General features: G+C 38.0%; 1 long non-coding RNA gene across 3 annotated transcripts in view; it reads right to left on the bottom strand.

The window, feature by feature from the left end:
• The window catches only part of LOC103220145 (uncharacterized), an 84,929-nt gene that overhangs the window by 14,181 nt on the left and 56,479 nt on the right, over positions 1-14,269 (bottom strand). For all 3 annotated transcript variants that reach the window (XR_012095336.1, XR_012095335.1, XR_492260.3), the window contains exon 2: positions 5,868-6,042. This is a non-coding gene — a long non-coding RNA (uncharacterized lncRNA). The remainder of the gene's footprint in view (positions 1-5,867; positions 6,043-14,269) is intronic.

The following is a 14,269-nucleotide window of genomic DNA, read 5'->3' as shown; positions in this document are numbered from 1 at the left end:
CACATAATTGCAAACACAAAAATACTCCACATTTTATTTTGCATAGGAAGATGGGCAGGTGAACAGTCTCTGTTCACCTTTGCATATGTCACTCTCCTCTGTATCCACACTCAAAGGCAGTCCTCACTAGAAGCATGGTTATGGGAAAAGAAATTACTGTGCAGGGAATCTGGAACTGAGTTCCAGTGCAAATTAATGTGAAACTCAGAGCTACTCATTTCGCCTCTCCCCACTCAGTTTCCTTATCCATCAAATAAGGAAGTTAAATACAATATCAACTCAGAAGTCTTTTCTTCTCTAAAACCCTGTGGTTTAGAATTTCAAGTCCAAAATTCAGATCTTCTGTTTCATTGTAATACTTGTATTTAAAAGTACTAACTTCATTGTAGTTATTTCACTTAAAATAATAATGTTTATTAAAATGAGCTTTATTATTTATTTATATTGTTATCTTTATTATAATTATTTGTGTTAAAATTATTGTATTAGCCCACTGTTTGGACTGCCATTCATTTTAAAAGCAACTTATTGGCAAGAGGAGAGGGCTACAGTTTTTTGGTATTTTTAGACGGAGTTTTGCTGTTGTCGCCCAGGCCGGAGTGCAATGGCACAATCGTGGCTCACTGCAACCTCTGCCTCCCGGGCTCAAGTGATTCTCCTGCCTCAGCCTCCCTAGTAGCTGAGATTACAGGTGCCTGCCACCACGCCCAGCTAATTTTTGTATTTTTAGTAGAGACGGGGTTTCACTATGTTGGCCAGGCTGGTTTCGAACTCCTGACCCCAGGCAATCCACCCGCCTCAGCCTCCCAAAATGCTGGGATTACAGGTGTGAGCCACCATGCCCAGCTGGAGTTTTAAAGAGTTTAAAATAGAAAATATGGTATACCTTTCCTATATATGCCCATTTAGCATTGCTATGTTGGATAAAATATATTTTATTTTAGTATATTCATAAAATAATTTTTTCAGTTGGAAAGAAATATATAGTCTTGCCACACATAAAATCTTAAAAAAAAAAAAAAAGAAGATAAATCATTTGTAGCTCTAACATCCAAAGACTTGTCTTGTTCATTTAACACAACAGTGAACCCCTCAATCTTCTCCTCATGTGTAATATTCACATAATTTTATCATATGGCATAGGTAAAATTGTACATGCTGATTTTCATAATAGCGTTCATTTTTGTGACAAGAAATATACAGTTTATTATAAATATACAAATACACAAAGAAATTAAAATCACCCAGAATCTCATGACTCAGATATCCTCATTTACTATTTTATTTCTTTAAATTTTTTTTCTATGCATAATTTAACATGGTTAAGATTATATTACATATTCTGATTTTAAGTACAATTAACCCAAGAAGAGTCATTCACAATTCCTAGTTGGAAGATGTTATAAAGAGGTTTTAATCACAGATTATATCTGCCACTGGTAGGTTATTCATTTTTCATAATTACAAAAAACCCTATATACTCAGGTCATTCAAAATGAGTTCTTAGAAGCATAAAATTATTACTCAAGTTCTTTGTCAATGCAATTTTTTTGTATTGCTGAATAAAAATCAGTTTCAATGGAGGGATAAAAAAAATACTTTCTGGGTTTAGTAATTCTACAAACACAATGCCCTGTCATTTAAATATTGCAGGCCCTTTTTTTGTACTAGAAAAGAAGTAGGTTGTATTGTTTTAAGTAGAAGGTGATTCCATCTGACCCATGGGGTAACGAATATTACCCAAAAAAAAGTATTTCCTGATTCTGAAAAAATAGCAAAACCCAACAATAACAACTGATGGAAAAGAGCAAAAACCAACAACAACAACTAATGGAAGGGTTACAGACCCTAGCTTTTTTTGCCCCTGGGTTATAAATCCATTTGAAAATACCTAATATAATTAGATTTTTTTTATTATGGAATCTAAACAGAATAAAAAGCTGTTTGTAAATCTTTTTACATCATGGTTTCCAAGTCCTTAATCCTTCAGTTGGCTGGAGTAAAACTTTGAGTAATTTTTCCAGTTGTGTACAGCTTGGCATATTGCAGAATTTGTAATATTGTCTTCACAAATCAACGCAATTCTTGGGTTGTGACGTCCCCAATTCTTAATCTTCAAAACTCTGTAGGTGGGCATCAGCTTCTTTAGTTCTCTAGGGGGAACTCTGAGGCCAGCCTGATTTTTGTTCCTTTGTAGACTAATTTTGAACCCAGATGCTTAAAGAGCTTTCTTTAGCCTCACAATTCAAAAGACAAAGGGGGAGTCTAAGGGTAGACCTCTTTTCTTGGACCATATCAGGACCTCTGTGAGTCCTTTCCATCTACATTCAAGACTTTCTTTGCCTCAGGAAACTTTCTGCTTATTACATCTCTGATGGCCCCTTTTGTGCAACATGGAGGGTGAGCTCTTCCTCAACAGCACCAATGATCATGTTCGCTCTTCTCATTCCTCTGGCCTCCATCTCTACCCTACCCCACATCGTTTTAATCTTTATCTTATTTCCCTCCATATCCGAGAAAAGTTGTATTTTGTAGTATCTGTGCACCACCCTGCGTAACTTCATTACAAATTTCTAACCTCCGACTCATTTCTAACTTCCATACATTCCATTATTTCATATTTTTTAATTCATTCTACATTGTTTTGTTTTTACATCAACACTACCGCCTTTTTTAAGGTGGTACAAATGTAAACATCTCTAATTGAAAAGATGTTCTTACTTCCGCCAATTTTTCCTTTATAAGAAGAAAAATTTGATCCAAGCATGGTGGCTCAAACCTGTAATCCCAGCATTTTGGGAGGCAGAGGCAGGAGGATCGCTTGAGTTCAGGAGTTCAAAACCAGCCTGGGTAACAAAGCAAGACCCTGTCTGTATATTAAAAAATAATAAAAAAAGAAAAAAATAGTATGTAGAAAGAGTCTTCATCCACACATAACAGATGTTAATAGTTTATCATATTTGATTCTGATCTTTCTTAGACACATAAAATATCACAGATGAAGTTCAAGCCTCTATAATCCTCCAGTGTATTTGTTTTCATGCTTCTGATAAAAGACATACCCATGGCTGGGCAATTCACAAAAGAAAGAGGTTTACTGGACTTACAGTTCCACATGGCTGGAGAGGCCTCACAATCATGGCAGAAGGTGAAAGGCACATCTCACATGATGGCAGACAAGAGAAGGGAGCTTGTTCAGGGGAACTCCCCTTTATAAAACCATCAGATCTCGTGAGACATATTCAATCTCACGAGAATAATATGGGAAAGCCCCACCCCCATAATTCAATCACCTCCCATTGGGTTCCTCCCACAACACATGGAAATTGTTGGAGTTACAATTCAAGATGAGATTTGAGTGGGGACACACCCAAACCATATCACCCATATATAATTATTTTGAGGTTATTGTGTATCTAGTCATAGTTTCATACTTTTACTACTTATACATGGATTTATAAATAAATAACAGTGGGCTGTTTATTAAATTTCTATATGCAGTATCATATTGAAAATGGTATCATTTTACCACATTTGTTTTCTCTCAATATTATGTTCTGTGGAGAGGCCACATTTAGATGTTCCTGCTGACAGCCCCAGCTGAGGCATCACCCTACAGCCAGACTCCACCACCAGACATAAGAGTGCATGAGTCTCTTATACAATCCCACCCCTATTCCTTGAGCTGCTCCAGCTGATGCCAACTAGAGCAGAAACAAGCTGTACACATGGATTTCTGCCCAAATTATAGATTTGCAGGCAAAGTAAGTGATGCCATAGTTTTAAGCCATTAAGTTTTGTGGTAATTTGTTATACAGCCACAGCAATGTGAATGGCTTCTTCCTGTTCCCTGTCCTGGTTCTTCCCCTTCCTTACCTGTTCTCCCGAGAGCACTGTCTCAATAAATTATTTGCATATGAATTCAAGAGACCCAGGCAGAGTTATGGGATAGTCCACACGAACAGAGAAATTCACAACTTCTCTTAAAAGCTCTGTTTTCATTAAAACTGTATTCTTCTGCAAATCAAAGCCACAATGAGATACCATCTCATATCAGTTAGAATGGTGATCATTAAAAAGTCAGGAAACAACAGGTGCTGAAGAGGATGTGGAGAAATAGGAACACTTTTACACTGTTGGTGGGACTGTAAACTAGTTCAACCATTGTGGAATACGGTGTGGCGATTCCTCAAGGATCTAGAACTAGAAATACCATTTGACCCAGCCATCCCATTACTGGGCATCTACCCAAAGGATTATAAATCATGCTGCTATAAAGACACATGCACACATATGTTTATTGCAGCACTATTCACAATAGCAAAGACTTGGAACCAACCCAAATGTCTATCAATGACAGACTGGATTAAGAAAATGTGGCACATATGTACAAGGAATACTATGCAGCCATAAAAAAGGATGAGTTTGTGTCCTTTGTAGGGACATGAATGAAGCTGGAAATCATCATTCTGAACAAACTATTGCAAGGACAGACCAAACACCACATGTTCTCACTCATAGGTGGGAACTGAAAAATGAGAACACTTGGACACAGGGTGGGGAACATCACACACTAGGGCCTGTCATGGAGTGGGGGAAGGGGGAGGGATAGCATTAGGAGATATATCTAATGTAAATGACAAGTTAATGGGTGCAGCACACCAACATGGCACATGTATACATATGTAACAAACCTGCATGTTGTGCACATGTACCCTAGAACTTAAAGTATAATAATAAATTTTTTAAAGATCTTAATAAAAATAAATAAATAAATAAATAACTCTTCTGTGGTATCAGTCATTGGGCAAAATAAGCAATTGAACTAAAACGAAAAGGTGGCAAGAAGGAAGAAATATGCTCTCTGAATTTTCCTCTGAGTAAACACATTAATGGAGGAGTCAGAGAACCAAGAAGCACCCAGAATCACTGTTAACAACAGAATTATTTTGTAGAGAGTCCCATCTTGTAAAGGCAGTGCTTAAAACTTTCGCCTTAATAATCCTGAAAGAATCCCTAGGAGATTTTTTATCTCCCTCTCTCTGGTGGGGAAAAAAAAGAGCAAATCCCATTGCCCTCCTAATGTTTGCTCTCTAGTGAAATCACTGGGGTTCCTGTGAACAGGTGCCCTGCCAAACAGCTGGATACCAAGAGCAGGGAGGAGAGTGAGTATTAGTTCTGAGTCTCTAGTTCCACCCCTTGGAGGAAGAGCCTCTGCCAACAAATAGTTTACGGGGCAATAGAATTTCATTTGCTGATGTGTGTTGCTCCTCATAGAGATCTGAGCATTTCTTAGAAAATGACCTTCTCTTTACCCCCGGTGCTTGACTTTAGTCCAGTGACCTCAAGACAGCAACAAACAGCTGATATGCTTTATGGCAAGTATTTCACATACTAGGTCTTTGGAATGGATATCTCCTTCTGAAGTCTATTCTGCAGCCACTCCAGCATGGTGCATATTTCCAAGTGATTTTGACCTTGGCAAGCTCCAGTTTTAGAGTTCCTCTCAATGGTATCACTATCCAAGACTGCAAGTTCATAGACAAACCAACATCCTACGGCAATAGTCACATAATTACAGGCTTCTTTTAGTCTTCTACCAGGTCCCTTGGAAATAATTCAAAAATAATGAGCATACTTGGAGCACTGTGAAATAAGCCTTAGAGAATTTTCTAGGATGGGATGCATTTAAATTATTCTCCATCTTGGGGCTTTATTTGCATTACAAAATTCCTCCCACCTCCACCATGGAGGGCAGTTTGTCTTTCCCAGGCTTTATGTTTCCCCAACCATCTGGAAAATGAAGCTAACCTAGGAGACACTGGAGCCCTTCACAAAAGGCTGCTCTATTTCCCTCCTAAACTCACCTTGGCCACTGTCTCATGCCCAGGAGAAAGCCTTACGCTGACAGTCTGTCAAGAAGCTGAGCCTCTCCTGGTGTTCTTCCAATAGCAGTGTAACAGCACCCGTGGAAAACAAGATCTCAGGTCATCACCAGGGTTGCAAACTCCTGTGGCTCAGGAAAGTCCATCTGTCCTGTGCCTTCAATGGCCAAGAAAGAGAAGAAAATATTTGTATCACATGCAGTTGTGAGGTCCTCTGAAGCAGATTCCAGAAAGCTTTATGGAAGGTCACTCCCAGAATGGCAACCACTTCATTTGGCCCATCCCCATAAGATACCTTTAAATTCTAGCAAACCTGAAGATGTCTTTAGAGCTTTGGCATTTGGCTTTTCATTTGTTTTTATTTTAACCTTTTTTTTTAACCTTTGCCTATGTTTCCCAGGATCAGTTAATTTAATCTGCAATAAACTGAAGAACTATAAAATTCATGGCAGAGTTCAGCCTTAGGGGTCAAGCAACCTAGATTTCAAGCCCCAGCTGGTTCTGTATCTTAATTTCTATTTTTGTGACCTTGGAGAAGTTATGTCAACTCTCTAAGCTTCCATTTTCTTTTCTCAAAAAAAAAAAAAAATGTATAATTCTCTATAGAGTAATTGTGAACATTTCAGGAAATACTGCATGTAAAATACTAAGTTTAACACCTGACACCAAGTATGGATTCAGCTAATATTATCTATGTGAAGACAAATCCTATGAAACTCCATTTCATCCACTCATGCTCTGTCTGGAATATTCGGGACCAGGACTCTTCTATAAACAAGGGGGATAATCTTGTAGCATGTGGTGAAACCCCATTTCAAAGGCACTAAAGTAGGTATTAGACAGACACACACACACACACACACACACACACACACAAATAGAATAATCTGGATGATCTCTTGCAAGCACTAAACCTAAAAGAGAATAGGCTCCAGGCCAACACACATTTTCTGCAAAATTGAAGATCCACCCCACAATATGTGCTATGTTCTTTAGACCTGGAAGCTTCTTTATGCTAGAGACCTCATTTGGGGACTCTTATGCAAATGGGATGGACAGGGTTTTGAATTGTATTATTAGTTGTTGGGGATTCTTTCTGCAAAGTTGTCCAGAAATACAGAGATTTTTTTTATTATGAAAAACTTCAAAGATATGCAAAAGTAGACAAAATAGTATAATAAACCCCTATGTTCTCTTTATTCAGATTCTACAACTATCAATTCGTGGACAATTTTGTTTCACCTAGACCCCCACCCACTCTTCCCAATCCTATTATTTCAAAGTCCATCCCCAAAATTATTTCATTTCATCCATCAATATTTTCTATGTGTTTCTCAAAGGATTCACATTTGTAAGATCTAACTATATATCACTATCACATTTAAAAGCTTAATATCAATTCTTTAATATCAAATGTCCAGCTAATGTTTAAATTTCTAATTTGTCTAATAAATGTCATACTACTTTAACCATATATTTGTTTCAATAAGAATCCAAATAATGCCTAATAACTGATTTATTTCTTTTCTGTCTTTTTTCCATCTATAGATCTTCCTCAATATTTTCCCTTGCAATTTATTTGTTAAAGAAACCAAACTGTTCCGAGTATCCCAGAGTCTGGATTTTCCAAAAAGCCTGCTAAAGGGTTCTTAACTTTTCACAGTTAACCTCTAAACAGGAGGAGGGATAGAGAAGCTGAAGAAGCTATTAATCTGCTGGTGAGAACATTTTTATACTTTTCCTAAAGGCTGCTGATGCAATCGACAAGATCACTGTCATGTCAGTTGCAGGCTGCAGTGAGGAAGCCCAAGATTTGTTATGCCCCCAGGTCTTCCCCTATGTTCCTTCTAATGAAGACATCACAGGCACAAGCGCTCTGTGTACCTCATTATCACACACTGTTTTTCTTGAGACCCTGCTCCCTTCTCTCTCCCTGACATAGGCAGTGGAACTAAGGGGATGAAGATGTGGGTTTAGCAGCAAAAGGCAACAGGTGGGAGAATGAAACGGTGAAGAAATAGGTAGATGAAGCCAAAAGCAGGGGAGTCCAGGATTATGGATGGATAGGATGAGCAGACAGGGTATAACAGGAGTGTCACAGCGAAGGTGGTGGCTCCGCCGTGATCACTGAGTCTCATGCCTGGTGATAAGGAATTAGGCCACTTGGGCTGGGAATACATATGACCTTTTCCTCTGCCGTGAACACAACCTCTGCTACCTCAAACTACAATCCTGTAAACAACTCAGCCATTGTAGGAGATGCATTATGACTTGAGTTGTTATGACAGATTAGATCTGGTTATGCAGTTATGGCAGCCTGTGCTAGGAAAGCTGTTAGCCTGATGGCTACTTTATTCTTCCCACACGAGAACCCTGCAGTGAGAACTGTTCCCCTTTTATATACAACAGTAAGATTCTAGAGCCTTCCCCTATGCTATAAAGGATCACATAAAAACAGCAATACCTTGCTGACAGAGAAATAATATAAAGCAGAGGTATATTTTCATAAAATAAAATGTTGATGCAATTCATGGACACTGAAGGTACACAGTCAGCCCTCCATATTCATGAGTTCTGCATCTGTGCATTTAACCAATCAAGGCTCAAAAAAAAATTCAAGAAAAATAATTGTTTAAAATACAAACTGTAAAATAATATAGTATAATAGCTATATATACAGCATTTACATTATACTCGGTATCCTAAATAACCTAGAGATGATTTAAAGTAAACAGGAAGATGTTCGTACACAGGCTACATGCAAATACTATGCCATTTTATGTAGGGGAGTTAAGCACATACAGATTTTGGTATCTGCAGGGATCCTGGGACCAATTGTCCAAGGATACCGAGGAACAGTCATCCTGTATCTTCTCCTTTTTATTCTCTTTTGTTCTCATAATAAGCTTTGAACATTAACAAATTTTTTTTCTCATGTAAAAATCCCTCACGAGAAAATAAAATTCCCTTCATGACACTAAATCCCTTCATGAGAAAAAAAAAAAAAAAAACTGATGATCTCCACTTCTGGCAATGGTGGCAATGCTTGTTAAATGCTCACCTTCCCACTGAAAACAACTAGAACACCTGGACTAGATACTTTGTAAAATGTATTTGTTGGCTTCAGAGACCTACCAAGCTGAGGAAGACTTGAGGAGCCACATTCCTGGAGAGAAAACTGCAGAGAATTGAGTCCAATATTCACCACTGCTTTTGCCCTCTTGGTGTTCACAGGTTTCAAAGCAATAGCTAAAAGGTTGAAAGCCTGAGCAGAAAGTGGCAGCTGAAAGACTAGACAGAGCATTGATGGTCTCAGGTGGGGAGGGAAGCAAAAATTGGAGTTCCGAGATCACCAAAGAGAAGGTGCCCTGGTAACCACATTATGCTTTCAGTTGGGACTCCCACTGGCTATACCCTAGGCATAATGTTGAACAAAAATTAATCCAACCTCACAGAATCTGAAGCCTACCTTCAAATCATCTCAATCCCAGGTCTGATCAAGGTGATCTGCCCCTGGGTTAACTTCATGCCAGACACAAAACAGGTCCTCTGGAAAAATGTAACATCATACATAACTTCAAATTAGCTCTACAGTTCTTATATGCATGTCTAAGCATGCTAGGAGATGAGATCAAATAACCAAAAACCAACAGAAAAGAATAGACAATAGAAACAGACTAACACAAAATCAAGACATTTGAGTTTCACAGATTATAAAGTAATTGAGATTAATTTGTTCAAGATATTTTATGATGAAATGAAAAATATCAAACTGTAAACTTTTTAAAAAGGATCAAGTATAAATGCTAGAACAGAAAAATACAACAATTGGAATTAAAAATTCAAGAGTGGGGCTTAGCAGCAGTTAAAAAGATAATGGTTATATGGAAGATAGGCCAGAAGAAAATAGCCAGGCTGTGGGAAATCCAAATCTTAATAAACACAGTAAAATTTTGAAGGTCAAAAAAAAAGAGAAAATCCTAAAAGCAGATGGGACAGCGGTGGAGGGACACATTACCTTTAATAGAGTGACAATAAGACTGACAGCTGAATTCCCAACAGAAATAACTGAAGCTTACTGGACATGCCCCCAGATGACATTGGTGACCAATTCTTACTTTCTTTTTTCGCTTACAATTCTCTAGAATAACTATAGAATATGCTGGGAATGCAATGGTCTGAGATAAGGAAGAACTAGCCAGAACAGCCTGGGCTCTGTTCCAGTCCCTCCTGGAACAAGATCTCCTGCAACACTGTAGCACAGTGAGTCCAGTTTCCTCTGGTATAAAACTCAAAGTGGAACACATTTTCAGGGACCCTCAGCTGTGGCGAAAAGTGGGATAAATCCATCCTCCCTGGGCAGATTTCCTGAGCCTTAGGGAACCAGCTCATCGTGAATCCTAGGTTTCTATTGTCCTCTGCTGCCTATCTGTGAGTAAAAAAGTTGCTTCACTTAATTTCTTGTGTTACCAGATTCATGCAAGTGAATTGAAACTAGTGCAGTGTTTAGAGTCCTTCCTTGAGATTGAAACCAGTACATAGTGAACATGCTTCACAAAGCCAGGAGACAATGGAATGATGCTTGCAAACTGCTGAAAAAAAGAACAGCTGAGTTTCCACTTCCAATATGGTAAAGTAGCTGCTACCATACCCAGATTTCCCACATATCACAACTATAAACTCTGGACAAAATTAGAAAAAATAAAAACCTGATGACATTGGAAAGTGAACAAACACAGGTAAATTGTGAAAGAAAGTAGACACTTGGAAAAAAGGAACAGTACGGGGTGAGTTGCCCATTTTTACAGCATTTTGCCTGAGTGTAGGCCAAAGTCGGTGCTGCACACTGTGGTTCTGATAGAACTCCAACAGCACACCTCTACCGCACTGGCTTGAAAAAAGCAGAAGACAGAGTTTACGATAATCAGCCACTGGAAGGGAGAGGGAAGTCTCAGAAAGGATACAGTCACAACGTCTGTGTTTAAACAGCACAAATCTCTGGCTAACACCCAAAGCACAAAACCACAAGGCAGATTCTAGCTAAGAGCTTTGAATACCTGTGGGATGATATCAAAATGTCCAACATACATATAACTGGATCCCAGAAGAAGAAGAAGAGACAATAGGACATAAAAAATGAAGAAATAATTTCCAATTTTTTTCCAAATTTAGTGACACACATACATTTACAGACTCAAGAAACTCAGTGATTCATGAGCAGGACATACACACATAAAATGACATCAATATCATCAGACTCAAACTGCTGAATACCAAAGATAAAGAGAAAATCTTGATAACAACCAGAGAAAAGAATACAAAACACATGGCTAAACGTGATTCAAAATATCATGAACTTCTCACTTGAAACTAAGATACCAGAGACATTGGTAAAACACTGAAAGTGCTGGAATAGAAAGCTATCAACCAAGAATTCTACATCCAGAGAAAATAAACTTCAAGAATCAAGGCAATATAATGTCATTTTCAGAGGAAAGGAAATAATTGCCAGCCTGGAAGTCTATACCGGTGAAAATATCCCTAAAGAAAGAGTAAAATAAAGATGTTTTAAGATAAAGAAACATTGAAATAATGTATTGCCAGTAGATCTGTACCAAAGGAAATTCTAAAGCAGGTTCTTTGAGAAGATGAAAAGGATCTCAAATGGAGCTTAGAAATGCAGAAAGAATTAAGAGCCACAGAAAAGGTATGTGGGTAAACATAAAAGAATATATAATGTAAAAACTATAATAATCATGTCAAGGGAGTTAAAATATACACAGAAAAAATATAAATGACAACAGTAATACAAATCAGAAGTCAAATGAAGTTAAAGTGTTCTAAGGTCTTTGAATCGCTTGGGTGGAGGTAAAAGTACTGTTTTACATGTAGTGTAATCTAACCCATGCCAGTCAGACCTCCCCTTCAAGACTTAGGGACTTACTCCCTCAGCTGTCACCTCTCCTTATGAGTTGCCATCAGCTGAAAAGGGCCACCTTGCCCAGTGACATGCCTCCTTCCCAAGGCAGCCTACATCCAATAACTGCTTAATGTGTGGATATAAAAGCCTGGCCCCTCACCCAAACTCAAGACAATGCTGAAAAGCCATCCCCACTTCCAAGCTTCCCTGGAGAGCGCTTTAGTCTTTCATTCTAATTGCAGCACAACCCAACTTCTCCCTTTAACAAACCCGCTTCCTTTCCTTCCCTTCCACTGGTGTTAAGCCAAGAACATTTCCCCAGTAAACCTTCTGAACAATAACTACACCTCAAAGTCTGTCTCCTGGGAGACCCAACCTGAAACATTACATTCGACTTTCAAAAGTCTAGGAGCTATGTTTAAATTCTAGGATAACCTCTAAAAGAGTACAAAAACGAAATGTAAGATTAGCAAACTAAAAGAGGTAAAAAGAATAACAAAAAATAATCCAGGCTGGGTGTGGTGGTTCACGCCTGTAATCCCAGCACTTTGGGAGACTGAGGTGGGTAGATCACTTGAGGCCAGGAGTTCAAGACCAGCCTGGCCAACATGGCAAAACCCCGTCTCTACTAAAAATATAAAAATTAGCAAGGCGTGGGTGGTACATGCCTGTAATTCCAGCTACTCGGGAGGCCAAGGCACAAGAATTGCTTAAATCTGAGAAGACAAGGTTTCACTGAGCTGAGATCATTCCACTGCACTCCAGCCTGGGCAACAGAACAGAGACTCTGTCTCAAAAATAACAATCATCATCATCACCATCATCCAAAAGAAGGCAAGAAAGGAGACAAAAGGGAACACAGAACAGGTAGGAAAGAAATGAATTAACCAGATGACTGTTAAACTTATGAAAAGACAACCAGTAATAATCAAGAAAATGCAAATTAAAGCAATACAATTATTCATCCAATAGATTTGGAAAGATTTAAAGAATGATACCATCCAGCACTGGCAAGGATTCCAGATTACGGACTCTTTCACATATTGCTAGTGGGAATGTAAACTGTCACCACCATTTGCAAAAGCAACTTGGTAATAGATATTTAAATTAAGTATTCATTGACCCTTTGTAGCAGAAACTAACTATTCAAAAAAATTGTTTCCTCTTGTTCTGGGCACACCTACACTACATTTTCCAGATTCTTCTGTAGGAGACAACTGAGTCCTAGCTCAGTTATGACACTACATTCACTTGTCAAAGGTAGCAAGCTCCTGTGGCCTGAACCCCGGAGTGATTATGTGTAGCAGAGACCTCTGAGTACCTGGAACTAATGTGGACTATTTTACTTTTATTATGTTTGAAAGACGATATATTCTAGGGTCTATTTATTACAGCAGTTAGCTTACTGTAACCTATATATCCTTTGACCCAACAATATTACTTACAGGCATCTGTCTTTAGAGGTAAAATTATGGAATACATAAGACCCTTTGTGTAAGGAAACATATGACCAGAGCAACCTGAATGTTCATTAGTAAGAGAAAAGAGTTGCATCAGTTATAATACATCCATACTAAGGAATATTATGCAGCTATTAGGAGTTATCTCTGTGCCTACTGACCTGGAGAGACTACCATAATGGTTAAGGGGGAAAAAAAACAACCTGATACAAATGCTTAATATAATTTATTTTGTAAGAAAAGAGAAACTGACCCAAAAAAAATGGCATATACATGTGTGCATATATTTGCATGAGGATGGAGAAAGGTATGCAAAAATGTGAATCAAGTTTTTAACATTAATTATCTCAGTGATATAAGAATGAGCAAATACAGGCTATGGGAAAGAAAAAAAGAATAGCAGAATGGAAGCCTATCTCAGTGTAATATTGAATACAAATGTAGAATATAAAATTGAATCATTAAATATTAAATCAAATATGTAAAAATTAAATATATATGTATGTAGAGAAGGATGAGAAGGTAATACCAACTTATATAAAATTCACTTTTGTCTTAAATGTTAATATTTTAATGTTACTTTTATAATTTTAAAAAAATTGAAAAAAAAAAGGAACAGGCTTAACCCCTACCTGGATTGGGCTTTTTATGCCACATAATGACCATTTTTCTAAACTGATCAGCTTGGATTTGAGACTATGTAGTGGTGTTGGGGTTGTGTCAGTGTCTTGTCGAGCCCAAAAGTCCACAAGCACTATGAGGGTGGAGTTTTCCCCGAAAAAAAAAAAAAAAAAAAGTCCCCATAGTCAGTCCTCCCAGGTAGAGTTCAAATCTGAAATAGGAAATGAAGGTGCGAGAGGCAAGTCTTAGACTAGAATAACTTATTAAACTTTAATGTTCTTACAAATTGCCTAGAAGCCTTATTAAAATACAGATTATATTTCAGTGGGTCTAGGGCAGGGCCTATGATTCTGCATTTCTCATAACTTTCTAGGTGATGCTGA

Source organism: Chlorocebus sabaeus, chromosome 14 (assembly GCF_047675955.1).
Source record: "Chlorocebus sabaeus isolate Y175 chromosome 14, mChlSab1.0.hap1, whole genome shotgun sequence".
In the NCBI taxonomy this organism is placed as follows: Eukaryota; Metazoa; Chordata; class Mammalia; order Primates; family Cercopithecidae; genus Chlorocebus; species Chlorocebus sabaeus.
This window is presented reverse-complemented; position numbering and strand designations above follow the sequence as displayed.